Source organism: Neovison vison, chromosome 4, assembly GCF_020171115.1.
Source record: "Neovison vison isolate M4711 chromosome 4, ASM_NN_V1, whole genome shotgun sequence".
Classification (NCBI taxonomy): domain Eukaryota; kingdom Metazoa; phylum Chordata; class Mammalia; order Carnivora; family Mustelidae; genus Neogale; species Neogale vison.
In genome coordinates this window covers 88,844,005-88,863,022 of record NC_058094.1, presented here as the reverse complement: position 1 = coordinate 88,863,022, position 19,018 = coordinate 88,844,005, and the positions used below count along the sequence as shown (strand labels likewise).

Genomic DNA, 19,018 nt, shown 5'->3' with positions numbered 1-19,018 from the left:
TACTGCCTGCCGCTCCTTCCACTTAGCTCAGTCTCTCTCTCTCTCTCCCTCTGTGTCAAATAAATAAATGACATCTTCAAAAATTAAAGTGATCTCTATGCCCAGCATGGGGTTGAAACTCAAAACTGCAATATCAAGAGTCACAGTTCTCCACTGACTAATTGGGTGCCCCATTTTAGAACCAGTTTTACTGCATTCCATTACTTTTGTTTGATTGTATTATTTTTTCATTTGCCTCAAAGTATTTCTGTGATCCTATTTCAGTTTTCCCATGAATTCATTTGGTTGTTCAGTAACATGTTGTTTAGTCTCTGTGTTTATGAATTTCCAGTTTTCTTCTTGTAATTGATTTCTAGTTCTATACCACTGTGTTTCGAAAAAATGGTCGATTTGGTTTCACTCATCATTTGGGAAAATCTTAGGCTTCTGGAGTTAATTGACTTGTCTTGTGGCCTCACATATGACCTATCGTGGAGAATGTTCTAGGTTCACTTGAGAGGAGTGCATTCCATGTGCTGCTTTTGGATGGAGGGTTCTGTGTGTATCTGTCAAGTCCATCTAAGTAACAGGTTGTCTGAGGCTGATGTTTCCTTTGTGATCTTCTGTCTGGATGGTGTATCATTGAGAGAAGAGTGAGGTATTAAAGTTCCCTATGGTATTTGGGCTGATTGCTTTTCTTAGGTCTGTTCATATATGCTCTACATATTTAGTTGCTCCACTGCTGGGTGGGTAAATATTTATAATTATTGCATCATCTTACTGCATTGATTCCATTATCAGTTTCTAGTGCCCTTCATTGTCTCTTGTTACAGTGTTTGGATTTTTTCTTTTCCTCCTCCATTGGACTGAAAATCAGAAGATCATCTGTTAGCTCTGAATTCATGAGCAAAGCACAGCCCTGCTCTAAGTCTGGTTTTCTTTATTTTCCTATATAAATAAACACAATAAATTCTTCTCCCAGGATGATATCCTGACTCCAGTAAGAAAGTATGTATAAGAGTGCTTTGTAAACTAGGAGATACTGCCCAATTATGAAAATGATTATGCAACCACCAAATGTTCAAGATAAGATTTTTAAGACATATTTATTTATTGTATAGACAGAAAGAGATTGCATGCACAAGCATATGCTAGAGAGGGGAGGGTCAGAGGGAGAGAGGGAATCCTCCAGCATGGTCCCCGCTGAATGTGGAGCCTTGTGTGGTGCTCTCTCCCAGTAGCTGGGATCTTGATTTGAGCCCCAATTAAGAGTATGCTGCTTAACTGACTGTGCCACCCAGGTACCCCCAGAATAAGATTTTTAAAAACATTTTTGAGGGCTTACTTTCATAGGTATTATTCTATGTGACCTCTATTTCATTCAAATCTAAAAGCTATTATTAAATTAAAAATAGAAGCTGTTCTAAAAGCAAATATTCATAATATCCTCAGAGGTGGGGCAACAGGCAGAAAAGAGGTTAAGTAGGGACACCAGAGTGGTTCAGTTGTTGAAGCTTGCCTTTGGCTCAGGACATAATCACAGGTTCCTGGGATCAAACCCCAGTTCAGACTCTCTGTTCAGTGGGGAGTCTTCTTCTCCCTATCCCTCTGTCCCTCCCCTTGCTTATACCCCCCTTCTCTGTCTCTCAAATAAATAATTAAATTAAAAAGGCAAGTTACTTTCTCAGTGTCATGATAAATATTAGAACTAGATACATTCCTGATTGTCTGACCCTGAAGAGTGTGTTCTTTCATTTGTACATTTACCAAAAAATACCTAGCCCTCAAAATACCATAGATTAAATTAGTTTCCCCTTTCTCCATACATTGAGTATCGGAAGATACAACAATTCCAGGATCCTGGCTGGCAGGGTCGGTGAAGTGTGTGACTCTTGATCTCCAGGTTATGAGTTTGAGTCATGTTTGGGGTACAGGTTACTTAATTCAAAAAAAAAAAAAAAAAAAACAAGATGCTATATTTAGGTTTGTTTTCTTTTTTTCCTTTGACACCTTCACCCATTTCTCCCACCTCCAACCCCAAACTTCTGCCAGCCCCCATCTTCTCTGTGTGCTCACATTTTTGTTTTTGTTTTGTGTGTTTTAAGGTTCTACATGTAAGTGAATTCTAGTATTTGTCTTATTGTCTGGACTGTTTTACTTAGCATAATGCCTTCAAGGGTGACCATGTTGTAAATCAAAAGATTTCATCCTTTATTATAGCTGAGTAGGATTCCACTGTGTTTATCGACCACAATTTCTTTATTCATTCATCCACTGATGGCATTTAGGTTGTTTCTTTATTTTCACTGTTGTAAATAATCCTGAAGTGTACACCAGGGTGAATATACTTTTGTGAATTAGTGTTTTCATTCCCTTCAGATACTCAGAAAGGGAATTTCTGGCTCCTTTGGTTGCTCTCTTTCTCATTTTTTTGAGGAACTTCTGTACTGTTTTCCATAGTGGCTGCACCCATATATTCTCCCCATAGTGGTGCACTAGAGTTTTCCTCTACTCCACATATTCACCAAAACTTGCTATCCCTTCTGTTTTTTTTTTTAATGGCCCTTCTGACAGGTGTTAAGTAGTGCCTCATTCTGGTTTGATTTGCATTTCCCTGATTATTAATGATGAGCATCTTTTCATGTTCGTGTAGACCATCTGTATGTCTTCTTTAGGAAAATGTCTGTTTGGAACATATCTTGATAAACTCAATAACTTGTGGGGTTTTTGTTGTTTTGGGTGCTTTTGTGTGTTTTGTTTAGTTTGGTTGTTGAGTTGCATGAGTTCTTTGTATTTTGAATATTAACCCCTTATTGAATATATAATTTACAAATGTTTTACCTTAGGTTACCATTTTATTTTGTTGATGGTTTCTTTTGTTTTTTTGGATGTTTAAAAGTTAGATGTAGGCCCACACTTTGCTTCTTTGTTTGTTTTCACTTTGGTCTCCGCTTAAAAACACCACTACTGAGACCTTTTGTCAAGGACCTTTCCAAACCCTGTGTTTTCTACTACAGGTTTTTTTTTTAATAGAAAGTTTATTTTTATTTATGTATTTATTTTTAAAAGATTTTACTTATTTTTTAAATTATTATTTATTTATTTATTTTCAGAAAAACAGTATTCATTATTTTTTCACCACACCCAGTGCTCCATGCAAGCCTTGCCCTCTATAATACCCACCACCTGGTCTACTACAGGTTTTATAGTTCCAGGACTTATATTCAATTGTTTGACCCATTTTTATTTAATTTTTGTGTGTGGTGTAGGAGAATGGTGCCATTTTGTTCTTTTGCATGTGGCTCTCCAGTATTCCCAGCACCATTGATGAAAGAGACTGTTTTTCCCCCTTGTTTATTCTTAGTTCCTTTGTCATAAGGTCCCGGGCCATAGATGTCTGTGTTTACTTCTGGGATGTTTCCTGTCTTCTGGTGATGTGTGTGTCTGTTTTTATGACAATGTTAGATTGTTTTGATTACTCTATCTTTGTCATTAGTCTGAAATGAGCAAGCACAATGCCTTTAGTATGGTGGTTCTTTCTCTAGATTGCTCTAGTATTCAGAGTATTTTGTGGCATCATACAAATTTTTCGAAACTTTTTTCTCTTTCTGTGAAAAATGTCCTTAGAATTTTGGCAGGAATTGCAATGAAATTGTAGATGTTTTAGGGAAGTATGGACATTTTACCATTTTGCTCACCCATGAATATACAGTGTCTCTTGGTTTATGTGTGTTGTCTTCAATTTCTTTCCTTACCATCTTGTCGTTTTCATCATAGAAGATTTTACCTCTTGGTGAAGTATATTCCTGGGTATTTTATTCTTTTTCATGCAACTTCAGGTGGGATGATCTTCCTAATTTATTTTCTGATGATTCATTATTAGTGTATAGAAACACAGCAGATTTTGGGGTAGTGATATTGTATCTTGCCCCTTTACTGAATTTAGTCATAGTTTGAACAATTTTTCACTGGCTTCTTTGAGGTTTTCCTTATATTCTATATCATCTCCAACTAGTGACCATTTTACTTCTTTCTTTCCAGTTTTGATGCCTTCTGATTATCTTCTTGCATAGTTGTTCTGCCTTGGATTTTCAATATTGTCAGCAAAAGTGGCAAGGAAAGATCAGTAATGTTCCTAACTTAGGCGATCTTAGAGGAAATAGAAACAGCTAAAACTTTTCACTATCAGATGTGACGTAATCTGTGTGGTTGTCATATATGGCCTTTTTATAAAAGATTTTATTTATTTATCTGATAGAGAGAGAGAGAGAGAGATCACAAGTAGAGAGGCAGAGAGAGGAAGAAGCAGGCTCCCTACTGAGCAGAGATTCAGATGCAGGGCTCGATCCCAGGACCATGGGATAATGACCTGAGCTTAAGGCAGAGGCTTTAACCCACTGAGCCACCCAGGCACCCCATATGGCCTCTTCAGTGTTGAGGTATGTTCCTGGTCTACACACACTGTTGAGAATTTTGATTGCTAACGGATATTAAAGTATGTCAAATGTTCCCTGCATCTCAAAATAACATCATTTTTATTCTTTATTTTCTTAATGTGCTGTATCACTTTGATCAATGTGCACCTCTAAAGCATGATTGCATTCCTGCAAGATCCCACTTGATCATAGTATATGATTTTCTCAGCATATTGGTGAACTTGAGTTGCTAGTATTTTGTTGAACATTTTTGCATTTATGGTCATCAGGGATATTGGACTGTAAGACGCATTTCTTGGGGGGGTCCTCATTTATTTTTGCATTAGGTTTATGTTGGCCTCAGCAAATGAGTTTAGAAGCTTTCTCTTCTAGTTTTTTTGAAAAGTGGGCAAATGACTGCTATGAATCCTCCCCTGAATGGGAGAATTTACCATGAAAGGCTTCTGGTTCTGGAACTTGGCTTTTGGGGAGGTTTTAAATTGCTGATATGATGAGTACTAGTGTTTTATGTAAGTGTTGAATCACTAAAGATGAAACTGTTTCCACATTTTGGTGGTGGGCTGGATGAGGGGGAATGAGAGTCATGGGGGCCCAGCACTCAGAGGCTCCATCTGCCACTGTGGCTGTGCCATTTCTCTCAGATGCTGGCAGAGGAGGAAGGAAGTGGCGGAAACATGGCAGAGTGGTGGTGTGGGGTGGTGGGAATGTGGGGTCCGAGGTGGTGATAAGACTAATGTGTGACCCTCCTGTCCCACCCACAGTGTATCAGATCCTCTACTGCTTGGCCAACAGCAACACCAGCACGTTCACCACAGTGGAGATGGGTGCCATGTTGAGGCAATTCACAGCCACATAGCTGGCCCCAGATTCAGCATACATATTCAGACTGATGACCAAGATGAGGCAGGGCTGGGAAACTCCTAGAGGCCACTCTCATCACCACTGACAAGTGAGGTAAGGCCAGAGGCCCAGGTTCACTGTCCTGGTGACATGAGGAGGACAGCTAGGCCCAGTTGGGAGCCACAAACTTGCTGGGTCCACAGCTTCCTGGGGAAGAGCTTGCAGGGTAGTGTGTCTACACAGCCCGATATTTACCAGACAGTCAGGAATGTCCCTGGAGAGGAGGTTGTGTAATTGGATCAGTATGGCTCTGAGACACCATGTTGGAGGTAGGCTCCCTGAAGCCAGGTGCTTTTTCTATGATGTTCAAAACGACATAACCAGCTGAGCCAGGGGTTCCAAAACACGTTTTCTACAAAGCAATCCTAGGGAGATATGTCTTCATGGATGCTGCTTCTGTTCCAAGCACTGGTGAGGTGCTTTTATTGTTCATTGTCTTGGTTTCTCCTCTACAAATGCTGGGGTACAAAGTGCTGTGATGTCCACTTCTATGGAAGATGTGGGGCACAGACAGAGTCAGCCATTCGAGTGGGACACAGCTGTTGAGGCAGTGATGTGAACACCCTCCACAGACTCTGCGATCCCTGTTCCCACAGCAATATGCTGTGGTTTCCTATATCAGTGAGCCCCTGATATGTCCTCCAGCCTCATTTTGGGATTTTCCTCAGTGGTTTCCCTTCCCAGGGCCACCCCAACTACTCTAGGCCCTTTTTATGCCACCCAACCTTGGAGGTACCACAGGGGTTCCAGGTTAGGTCGATGTCAGGACAGAGCAGGAGCGATCTGGAATGCAGAGCAGCCACTGAAACCCCACTCTGAGGCCTCCAGGAGCCTGGGTGGCTTTCAGGGCAGCGTGATGCCTGCCAGTTTCTGTGCTACAAACAGCCCACATGCATAGTTCCCTTAGTGTTATGGCTTCCAAATGTGAGGCACAGGAACTACATCCCTGTTCTCTCCACATCGAGGGAGCAGGCTGTGCTTTGGCCCTGCTGAGGTCACACAGTAGCCCATGGGTAGTAGCTTGACCTGGCCTATCTCAGGACTTGTGTTGAGGGGAACATATTGCTCATTAACATCCTGTGCTCTTGAATGGAGAGCCCCATCCATGCCCCAGAGATATCTCCAGGGACATTGGAGCAAAATTAAAACAACAAAATGAAAGGATCCAGGATATATTTGAGCCCATTTACCTGCAGAGGTATTCTTGGTCTGTGGCTGGCTCATCAATGTCAGAGCGGGGCTCTTACTGAATCACAGGTAGGCTGACAACCAGGCCATTTGCAGTGTATCTTGAAATGTTTCTGCCCCGGGAGTAGCACATTTGCTCACTACTCATCTTGTTTGTGCTGTTGTGCTGAATCCTCCTTTGACCCACCTGCGTACCATGAAAGGCTGAGTGATATGCAGTGCCTGGAGTGTAGAATATGTTGGCTTCCCTATACATCTGTCCCTAGGGGTTATTCGGCTGGTGGGGAGGGGGCTGGGAGCAGGTATTTGGGTCTGACGCGCCTTGCTTCAGAAGTGCCCCCCTGAGATTGAGCAGGAAGGCAGGGGCTGCAGTCTTATCTGGCACTTGGGTCCACATTGGTCACCATGGTGGTTGGGTTGAGGGGAGCACAGGGCCAGCAAGCCAGAGTCTGTGGCTCCTCAACTGCCTGTTGATGGCCTGCAACCAGGGACTGGGGCACCGGAGCAGAGCCAGAGTCTCAAGGCCTAGGCAGATGCTCATAGGAAAGGACTGGAGGCAGGGAGGGAGGTGGGAAGGCCCAGGCAGCTGCATAAGACAGCCAGATCACAGGGGTCTGAAGCCCAGCTCTATACTCTGTGACACATTGGAGGGTTGGCATGTCTCAGGGCAAAAAGCACACAGCGGGAATTCTGACATCACCACAACACTGAAGTAGAAGGTGTGGTGTGACGTGCAATCAGGCACCTGGTTACAGTGTGTGTGTCTCCTAATCCAGTCTCCTATCGAATGCCTAGGTCAGCACTTGGGCGTTGGATGGAGGGAAGCTAGCTAGGGTGCAGGAGTTCTTTCTGAGGAGGCTGGCATATGGAATGCTGCCTTGTGGCTGGGGTGGGTGGTGGGGTTAGAGACCAAAATATCCTGCTAAGTGCTAAGGCTCAGGCTCTGTGCAAGGGGATTCTTGGAAGCTCTACAGAAAAATAACCCTATCTGCATGTCCCCGCAGTTCTGCTCCCCCTGCACAAACCTTGGATGGGTTCTAAGAGGTATAAAGGGTGGGAAGGAGTATATTTGCTCCTTCCACCCCTATGCAGGTTACCACCTTCCAAGGAGATCCATCAAGGACATGGAACACAGAGTCTGAGTGTCCTGGTGGACACCAGGAGAGGGTGTGCTGTGCAACCGGGGGAGAAAGGGTAGACCTGCCTGACCATGGTATATTCAAAGTGGGAACTGAACAGTTTTGTGGGCCTCGGGCAAGATGGTGGGCTGCAGGGTTTCACCACCATCCAGGAAGCCTCCATGAACACTGTTTCAAATCCTTTACAACCCCTCTGGTTTTCTCCTTGGGAGAAAATTCTAGAAGCAGAACCCTTAGCTCAGAAGACATGAGTGTGTTTGGCTTGGAGATATGGAAACTCATGGACACACCATGCCCTAGGGAGCAGGATGCTGGTCTTGTGGCCTCTCTGCCTCCATGCGGATGTCTTGCTTTCAATGTTTGGTGGAAATATATATCATTAATCGTGTGCCCACAGGCCTTTCATTCTTACTCTACCACTAAATGCCTGTGACTTTACATGGTGATGTGCCCCATGGGGTCTTAGTGTCTGATCGTGAAAATCCTCAAACTCAAATGGGTACAGATTTGCAGAACTCATGGAAAAGCTGTATTCAAGCCGAACAAGAATTAATAAGGGGGGACTGAATGAGTTGAGGGAGATGACTCTACCTTTGTGACTCTTGTTTGAAACATTGCTTGTTCTTTAATGTTTCTTCTTCCAGATTGAGGGAAATTATCCATGTATCTGTATCTGTATACATGTATCTGTATTTCTGGATCTGAAAGTATCCATGATCTACAGAAATGTGATGAGATATTTCTGTGTGAGCAAATTTAACTTCTCTCCCTCCCTGAATGCTCCATCATTCAGAATCTGACAGGAAGAATTCTTTCTTCCAAAGTACTTAGGATTATTGACGTAAGTTCAGCACAAATGCCTTTTTCTTGTAACAGTACACTGCTGGAAACATTGGTTATTTTCCCAAGGGATTGAGTGAAATGTCCAATTTGAGAGTAACGTGTATAGAGTCAGATAATGACCAGAAAATTTTCAGGAATTAAGGGTGACTTTGTGGAGCCCCTTGGCAATAGAAGCCTCACACTTTGATGACACAGTGCCCAGAAGCCTTGTCAGATGAGTAGGGAAAGTTATTTGTTGGCAGTTATAGGAACCTCAGGATATTTGGGGGACCTCGAGAAGAGGAATCAACCAAAATCGACAGATATTGCAGTCAAGTCTGATGGGAGTATCGTGCTTAGCTTTGGATTGGACACTACTGAAATTTAACTCTAGAGATTCCTCATAAAAAGTTCCCAACACAGCAGGGTTTCAAAATCTGGATGAAATGGTCCATCACGATGCCTTCCAGGCTTAGTTAGAATAGATGCTAATAAACCAAGTGTGTTTGCGGCTGCCTTCTTGCATCTAAGAAACCATCCCAAATCCGTTGAACTGAAATCCATCAGCCGTGTGGACTGGGACCCGCTGCCACCACCACCAGGCATTTCTTTGCCTCACAGTGGGTCCCGTGAAGCTCTGAATCTATTTAGTTTGCAATCAGGTTTGGAGGCTGGCAGTGCTTTCTTATTGGGAAAATCCTATCAGAACTATACCCCAAATTGTCCCAGAATCCTCTAGAAGCCAGTTGCTGGAGGGCTGGCCCTTTGGGTCAGTAGCATAGTCACTGGTTAGGAGTGAAACAACTTCAATCTCCGAGGTATAGGTTACGTTCATATTGGGTGGTGATTAGTAGTTGGCTTTTTTATTTATTTCTCTTTTTTTCCCCTTTTTTTTAAGTTCCAGGGTCCATGAGACACATGTCTTAGAAAGGAAAGACCAGAGGCTCATTTCATCCAAAAAGAGTTGTGAAAAGAGAAAGAAAGTCTAACAGAGTCACTCATGGAGAGTAGAAGAGACATTGAGAAGGTAGAGTATATGCATGTCTCCTATGGGAGACACGGGGTAGATTAATGAGAACGCATGTCAAAGGTTAAAAAAGATTCAAGGAGAAGTAAGCAACCCTAGGACGGTCATGCAAAATGCAGTTGAAAGAGGGTTTCTGCAGATCTTCTGTTCGGGTTCTCAGATCAGCAGGAACTTTCTTTAGACTCTCATCACTAATTGCAAATGATGATTGACCTCTGGGCCATCTCCTGGCCCACATCCTCCTGCTTGGGACTGGCATAGATATCATGGAACTCCTGGTAGCCAACTTACCATGCATGTATTATTTGAAGGTCTGCCAGCAGCAATGCTAAGTCTTTCACAAATTCCGGGATCCTGTGGTTTTGGCCTCTTTGAGCTTGTGCTCTCTGCTGGAAGGGAGGAGCATGCTTTCAGTTTTGTATGACATTGTGTCTTCCCGAATATGGGTCCTGAAACCTCAGCTAAACGCTCTCTGTGTTTTTACTGGTGGTGCTTCGAGGCTCAGGTGACTTGGCCTCCTTGGCAGCATCCAATGCATCTGGCCTCTGTCTCTTCGGTGCATATTCAAGTGCAACACGTACAGGAGTGTGACCCCTGTCATCTCCACGGTGGATGTGCATAACAGCAGTAAGTTGTCCTGGTTCTTAACTTTCTGTCCGAGTTGAGGTTCATGGTGTGACTTGGGTGCCTCTTTTGCTGGCTTCTGTCTTTCTTCCGGAGGGAAAGATACCTTCTTCTTTTCGATTAAATTGGAGATGTAACATTAGCCAGAATAAATAGAATTTTTTGCTTGGGGAAAATTACTTTGTGGCACATATGGAGAAGGTTCTGCAAGTCCCTCCTCCAAAAAAAACATCTGAACTCCAGTTTGCTTCTGTTAGCAGAATCCTGAATTATTGCAGGGTTATTTTTATAAATAGACATTCTCTCCAAAAGTGCTCTCTGTCAACACATTCTTTTTAGGGCCAGGAAACTAGAGTAAAAAATATCGGGCATCTTTACAAATGGATCTCTGAGTGGACGTGCTTTTTTTGTTTGTTTGTTTGTCTTTTTTTTTTGAGGGGGAGGTGCGAGAGAGAGAGAGAGAGACACTGGGCAGGTGCCACACACTTTGCAGGGCTTGATCTCACAACCCTGGAATCATCATCTCAGCCAAAATCAAGAGGGTCAGTAAGAAGGTCACTCACATAGAGTAGAGAAGACATGAGGAGGTAGAGTGTTTGCAAATCTCCTGTAGGAATTCCATATCACTGAAGATTCAGGGTAGATGAATGGGAACATATTTCTAATATGAAGATTCTAGGAGAAGTAAGCATTGCTAAGAGGTCATGTGAAATGCAGTTGTAATAGGATTTCTGCAAATCTTCTGTTTGGTTCTGGGAGTAGCAGGAAGTTTATTTATTCTCCTGTCACTAGTTGCCAATGGTGATTGATGTCTGGATCACCTCTTGTCCTACACACTCCTCCTTTAGTCTGGCATAGACATTGTGGAACTTCTGTTAGCCAAGATTGGAAGGGGAGGTATGAAGGGAGAGAGAGAGACCTTTATGCAGGTTCCATCTGTGGTGCAGAGCATGACACATGTCACGGGCTCAATCTGACAGCCCTGATATCAGGACCTGAGCCTAAATCAAGTTTGTCCCTTAAATAAAAGAAACATACAGGCATTCCTGGATGTGCTTTGTGTTTATGGAAGGTAGCATACATATCCCCACCTGTTCTAAATCTTCTAAATCGTGGACTGTTTCCATATTGGCAGTGGTATTACACATTCTCAGGCCAAGAAATAAGGAGCAATTCTTGGTGGTGGAGAAAAGCAGCTGGCTACCAAATTCGCATAGAGGGGGAGGAAGACATCACTGCCTGAATCTGAATATTACAGTTTAATTCCTGTCCTGATACACACAATTCTTCAAAATCAGGACCACTCTAAAAGATTAAATTAATTTGCAAGTACTGGGGTGGCACAGTTGGTTAAGCATCTGCCTTTGGCTGAGGTCAGGATCTCTGGATCCTGGAGGATCAGGCCCTGCATTGGACACCCTTCTCAATGTGATGCCTGCTTCCTCTCCCTCTTCTCTGCTGCCCAGCCTGGACTATTCTTTTTTTATAATACAATATATGATTTTATTAATAAATAGTGTGAAAGCATCAGTGATAATTGCCTGAGCATTAAATTCTTTTAAATATCCACGTCTTGGCTTTAATATTGTGCATACTGGCCTCTATGGCACTACAAGTAAACATGAAAATAGTTCCCATATCCATGCACAGGTATTCAGCTATAATACCATTTACAAATTATTATAGACAAGGTAACCTTTGCAATAATTAATATTCATTTGGACAACCACAATTAAATGAGTATTAAATCAAGCAAGAAATGGGCTATGTTCAACATGTTCTAGATGTCAGGGTGTAATAGTCAAGGTCATTTAAAACTTAATTTTCTTCTTTTCTTTAGAGGGACATCTTTTGTTTATGTGGGTGATCAAATGAAAACTGAGGAATGCATTCTTAGACCACAGTAACAAAAGTCAGATACAAGAGAGCGCTTGCTGCTTCTTTTGAAAGAAGCAATACATTTGTTCATTCTCTCTCTCCAAGCATCATTTCCCATATTATAATGAAAATGCTTACAAGTACCAACCCCAAAATTCTGTCTTCAAGGGGAAGTTATAAATTTTAAAAAGAGTGGTTCCTTATATAAAAGTCAAATTCCAGCAACACTAATGCTAAAAATGACATTAAATGTCTTAGCATCCACATAATATATTTCCATGAATTTTCTATTATGTACAAGTTTATTTTCTTTAAGAAGTAAAATGAAGTATGAATAGTACAGTCTGTGGTGTGGTCACATCAGCATCTGCCAGTTCTTGCCCATCAATGAGTCCCAATTCTTTCAAAGTTTTGGAGAGATTTGGCCTTGTTCATTCTTCAATAGATGTTACTGACTGTAGGTAAAGTGTTCTATTTTTTCCCTCTAATGTAGCTGTGATGGCTGGAGATTTCATCTTTAGAGAAGCATTATTGGTTAAATAATCCAAAACCTCCTGTAGTTTATCAGACAGAGAAAACTGAATACTTTGAGGAAGCTGACTATAAGCTGAGCAGTTTTCCTTTCTCTCTGCTTCAAATGTGTATGTGTATAGTCCATCTACATCATTGAATACCAAGTAATTATTAAGAGGAATATATACACTTGTGGCTATTTAAAAAACCTCAGTGGCACACACAGCTGCTATGACCACATTTGTAGAAGCTACTGCAGGAATTATTCGTTTTACTACCCCTTGAGTGAGTCTATAGGTCACACCCCTAATATTATATTGTGATGCCCTCTCGAGGGACTTTTGGAAAATCCACTGAATATGATCAGAATCATCTCCATCTAATGGAATTCCTTCTCCTAAAGGCTGCTCCTTAGGCCATTGCAGTATCCTTACATACGCAATACAGTGTTCTGGTAGCCTGGGCATAGACACAATGGTGCACATGGGAAAATTAACCTGTGGAGGATACAGTTCTAGTGTGCATTCAATACAAGCAGTCATTCCAGGCAGAATCACCTGGGAATTTCCTTTAAAACCTTCTGTCCCCCCATCTATTAAAGGGACAATGGAGCTTGGATCTAATACACCATCTTCATAATTCAGAAGGGATATCAGCATACCATTTATCCCTCTTCTGGCTATGATAGATTGCAGTCCACATACAATTATATGAAATTGTCAATAAAAAGTGTCATTAAAATCCTGAATCTTGTTGCAATGTGGAACTACATTGCAGTTAGGAATTCTGTCATTTAGGAATTCTGCAGTAACTTCAGCCTTAGGTCTTCCAACATCTTTGGGCCTAAATAAAAACAGTCTATTTAGATTGGAAGCATCTATAGTGTCCATGTCTATAACATGAATCTGTCTAAAACCAGACAACACCAGATTTTTCAGGAGCTCACATCCTAAGCCACCAGCTCCAATGACTAGAACTTTACATGTATCTAACAAAAACTGGAAAGATTCAGTGCTCGGTTCGAAATCAGGGTGTGTGAAGGGTCTAGATCGCTCGAATAACTTCTTTACATGGTTCCAGCGACCTTCCCAGTCTCCAGTGTCCCCACACCCACCATCAACAGCCATTTTTTCAGCCAGCAACTCCTCTATTCTCCTTCTTTTCTTCTCTGGCTCCTCGCCATCCGCCATACTGTTCTCCCCAACCTGGACTATTCTTGCTCCCTCTCTAGCTCTCTCACTCTCAAATAAGTAAAGAAAATAGAAATATTTCTAATCATGTAATTAATTTATAAATCCTTTCCAATTTATGAGGACAATATTAGTAGAATGGATAAGGATACATGAGAGGTAGATCACAAACCATGTGTTTGTTGAGTCTTGTTGCCATTCATCCTTGAAATCTACATACATCAATAGATTAATGTTTTCGTGAACATACGTCAATCACCTTGTGTTCTAAGATTCTAAGTTAACCCTTCAATTGATGTTATCATGGATCCCAGGCAGTGTATATATGTGTCAAACTTCCTACCAAGAGACAGTACCAGTGTCATTTGTGAGAACTAGTAAAAAAAAAAAGTCCCCCCGATCTTAACTGGCACAGTGTGCATGGTTGTGAGACCCCTCCTTTTCAGTGATACTGGTCTTTATGCAAGTACTGATAAATGGGAGCAGATTTGCTTTATTTCTAGCTATTGGTTACTGAAATACTACATTCAGCATCCCTCAGAATGTGACTCAGTTGTATGTGTTTGCAGTGAAAAATTGTCAGTGTATGAGTTTGTATCTCATTTTCACCCTAATTAATTCCTTGGGAGGTATTTGCCCAGTGATTTTCTGATATGAGTGTCCGGGGAAGAATTTCCCCCCTGTGCACTGGGATAAGTGTTTCCTCGGTGTGAAGGTGTCATAGTTAGCTAAGGAAGAAGGAATACCTGAGAACATTCCTTTCCTCATCACTCCAGGAAAACTTTCTTTTGTGTGAATCCTCCCAGGTCCTTCACGTGTTGGCTCCATGAGGAATGGGATTTCCACATTGATTTCATCAGCATTCAGCAGCAGCAATGATGCAGGGTGTCCCAGGAGGTCCCTGCACCTTCGCTTCTGTATGAGGGATGATTTGCTCTCTAAGATGGTAGCAGGAGCTCAGGCCTGAGCCCCAGCTGAAGGTTCTTCCATGAATACATAGTGTTAGTCATTCTCCCTGTGTGAGTTCTCTGGTGTTGGGAAAGTGACCACATCTGGCAGAAGGCTCTGCCTCAGTGATTGGAGTCACAGGGTTTTTACTCTCTGATTTCTGTGGTGGTGAGAAAGGTGGGCACTCTGGGTACATGCAGGACCCCAGTAATGACAGAAACAGGTTTCCCTGGTCTGAGTTGTCTGGTGTCTCCAAATGTGAGAGCTGTATCTAACAGCTCTTCCACGTTGACCAAATTTGTTGGGGTTCCCATTGGTGTGGCTCCTCAGATGCTGGCTAAGGTTATGGCTGTACTAAATGCTTTCCCTTGAATATGGATTCAACGAGTTTCTGTCCGTGGCAATGAGCCCATGGCCTCGAAGGGATGCATGTTGCTGTGGGCTCTGGTACAGCAATGCCACCACATGTCTTCTAACCCATGTGAGGTCATGAGGAAAAATAAGAACAGAGCTTTCTGAATGAAGTGTCTCCCACCCTTGTTACATCCCTAAGGTGCCTCTCTCCCGTGGTTTTGCTGTGTGCAGAGGTGAGCCCTGGCCTAGAATTGTTTCCCCCATGTGTATCATGTCTACTTTTCTCAGAAGGGTGAGTTCTCTTGTGTCTCCCTAGGTTAGAGCCCCGACCAAAGACTCTCCCACACTGGGGATATGTGTGTGGTGCAATCCAGGATGAACGAGTTCTGATGTCATTTGAACTGGGGACACGTGGCTGAAGGTTCTTCCACATTGTCTGTAAATACAAGGTTTCTCTTCCCAGGACATAACACACATGGAATGAGTTGAGGTATGTGAGAAATCTCCCTCCTGTGCCCCAGCATTGGCCGGGTTCCTGTGCAGGGTGAACCCTCTGCTAATGGCCAAAACAGGAGGGACTGTGGAAGGACTGCTCACTCATGTTCCTCCCTTCCTGACTCAACATACAAATTCCAGCCACTTTCCTCAGTAATTGTCTCTGCATCAACCTCTGCATGCCACTTGTAGTCACGTGCCATGTTACTTTCTGGAATTCAGATAGATCTTTCTACATGGTAGCCTCACATCCATGTCAACTGCTGATTAAGTTTTAGATGTTTGAATTTCAAACTATATCAGTGAGTCGTGTTCAAGAAGTGACTTTTACAGACACTCAGGCGATGGTTTGACCTGAGGTGCATTTCAGTCCAGAAATAAAACTATTCAGATTTCTGTGCTATACTGGGGTCATGATGGGAGGCTGACTCTATGACGGGGTTGGGGGTGGTCAGGCAAAAGGGATATTTTGCAAGAAGGTTGCAGTAGGAGAGAGGACACACAGGATACAAGAGACTTTGCTCTTGTCAAATGAAGGTAGTTTTTCCTTCTAGGAAGGCATTAATAGAAAGATAGTTGGGAGCTTCCTGGAGGAATATTACTTTCCTCCTCTCACAAATCCTTCTCAAGGGACTGCAAGTTTGAATAGAAATTTCATTTTCTTGACATTTCCTTCTGCCTCAGCCTTCCTTAGTGTGATGAAAGGGAGGGGGATGTTAGGGCCTTAGGAAACGGAGTTATGGGTCTCTGGATGAAAGCTAGCCTCTTGTTAAGAAAGCCTCTTCCTTGAGAATCATGAGGACTTTTATAAATTGAGGAAGACTCTGGTCTTGCAGGGTTTTGATCTCTATTTGTGGCGAATCTGTTTTTTCCTTTCCTTATTTTAGGGCAGTGAGAGCACCTGAGGAATGTCACTCATATCACATGTTGGGGGTGGGGTCTTTGTTGTGTGCCAGCTCCTGCTTGGTGCTCAGCTGCCTTTCTCCTCTCTCCTCGTGTGCCCCTGAACAGTTTAGACTCTTCTGTCATTAAGGTTGTTGAAGGAGGATGGTCTCATCTTCTGTAACTTCTTCCTGCTGAATAGGGGCATAGAGCTGTCCCTACCTGTGGGTCATTCCTGGTTAGTTGGGGGGCCTCTCTGTCAGAGTTGTGAAATGAAGAGGCCGCTGAGTGCAGGGGAGAAGTTTTAACTGGATCCTGTTGAGTGGAAAGGACCATCTGTCCTCTGGAAGTTACTGCAGGGAAGGGTTCCTGGAACTACCTGTAGAGACAGCCATGATGGATGGGGAACAAGACAACAGGGTTAGAAGAAGAAAGAGAAGGCAAATCCCCAGGAAGAGTCCTTTGATAGTGGGTGAGAATGCTCCTCCAGGCCAAGAGTTGAGCCAGTCCTTAAAGAGAGGGATCCTTGGAGGTACAAATTTGGACAGTGGTATCTGGTAGAAACCCAGAAATCTCTTTGTGGTAGTGGGAATGTACCCACATCATTCTGTCTTTAGATTGACACAAGCTCCACCTCGTGCAGCAGTTACAACATCTAAAGTCTTTGTGTTTTGTAGAACTGCTTCATGCATTGGGATCATTCCCTTGTTTCATTGAGAAATCCTATTGGAGCTGACATGTAGGGCCTTGACTGTGTACTTTGTAACGACCTCCCCATGCCAGACAACATTCTCCAGCCCCAATGAGGGGCAAGATGGATACTAGGTAACCATGTCAATGAAACAGAGCACACGTGCACCGTTGCTTGAAATGGGGAAGGTTGGCTGGGTCGGTGATGGTTTTCATAATGAGCCCATGCATCTGGGCCCACCCCAAGTGTCCAGTGACCTCTGGAGCTTGGGGAATCTGTGGGCACAGGTTAGAGGTTCAAGGCCTGTCCCAGCTAGGGGCCCTTATCTAATCTTGAGTCTCCTTGAGCTGCAGTCAGGCTTTCAAGGGCTCCTCTGGTTTGGAGGGCCATTCTTTGAATGTGCAATCATTTCAGGCCCATGTTTGGTTGGCGGGTTATGGTTTGGGAAGAAGAGCCTTTTCTGTCAATTGCTTCATGGGCGTAGCACACAAAGAAGTTCTGTTGGAGTCAGGATAAATACTTGTAAGACTTTTGCCAATTACAACCAACAGGTAGGTAGTAGGATCTCTGATTTGGGGCAGACATGTTTGTTGACAGGCTTTGGCCTTAGCAGTCTGAGTTCGATTGATGAGAGCATACCTGGTTTTTCTTAGCCCCTTTCCATGGAACTGTTGCCATTGCTAAAGCACCTGTCCTCTGCATTTTTGTGGGGCATCTTAACCTTTCAAGAGTTAGGAGCCATAGGTGTAGAGTTGTCGGGTCCAGGCCTAAGGGTGGCTGGGTTTAAAGTTGGGCTGGTTTCCGGTGTTAGTTCAGGCATATCTCCAAACGGAAGCTGGTACTTGATAAATCAGCCTCCTGTCATCGTTTGGTGGCCTTTATTCTTTGTGATGCTCTGGAGCTGATGCCAAGTCCTTAGAGTCAGGGACCAACCCCGTATGAATCAGGAGGTTCATTTTCCCAGGCGGGCAGTTGAATGCTTAGCTAAAGCCTTTGTTTGCCATTGCACTGGATCAGTAGTACTGGGAGGTAAGAAACCATTCCAGGAGGCCCTTTTTATTTTGAGGTCTCGCCTGAATATCCTCGTTAGTAGTAGTCTCCAGTGAGTGGGAGAAAACTTCGCTGGCAGATAAGGGCCTTCCCAAGTGCACCCTCCACTCCAGTTACAGGGACAGCTGGGTCCTTCATTGTCTCCATATGTCCCCAGAGAAACCTGTGTAGTGGTATGTATTCTCTGGCTTTGAAGGAATGAGTTCCTCATCCCAGCCCCATCCAATTGGTCAAGGTGCTAGTTGAGTTCTACAGTCGTGAGGGAATCAATCGCATGTTCCAGGTGTTGAATTATCCCTGAGTCCATGGGGACCTGGTATCCCCACAGAATAAGAAACAAGAGGATTGCCTGACCATGAGTTAATGTAGAAATGTTTCTGAAAATTACCTCAAGTTGTCTCCCTCAGCTAAGCAACACAAATGGAAAGGCCACCAGGGTTAGATTTGAAAGTCCAAAAGGTGGGTTTTTGAGGTCTATGTTTCCTCTATAAAAGAATGCTCCTTTCCAGAGACAGCCAGCTCAGGGCTCATGTCCTTGGAAAGCAAGTCCTACTTTAACCCACATGCTGCAATCATTGACTTAAGCTTAGCAAGCCTAGTGATCAATCATGGTGATTGCTTAGAATCTGCATCACTGGGACTTTTTTGAGGAATCGCTGATCATTGTCGCTCCAGGCCAGCAGCTAAGGAAAGGGCTTGCCATCAGACATGCATGCGATAACTGTGGATTTGGGCATATTCCTCTTTCTGAGGTGCCCGATATATCCAAGGTTCCTACATCTGCCAGAGAGTGACCTTCTTTAAGCTCCTGGTGAGGCAATGGGGAAGTCTGTAAGCAAAGTGCCAGGCCAACATTCCCAAGGGTTTGATGGCTGTAGTTTTTCCGAAAATCAGCCTGAAAT

General features: G+C 43.2%; 1 pseudogene; it reads right to left on the bottom strand.

The window, feature by feature from the left end:
• Positions 1–12,304: 12,304 nt before the first annotated feature.
• Positions 12,305–13,696, bottom strand: LOC122903977 (annotated as a pseudogene).
• Positions 13,697–19,018: the final 5,322 nt, after the last annotated feature.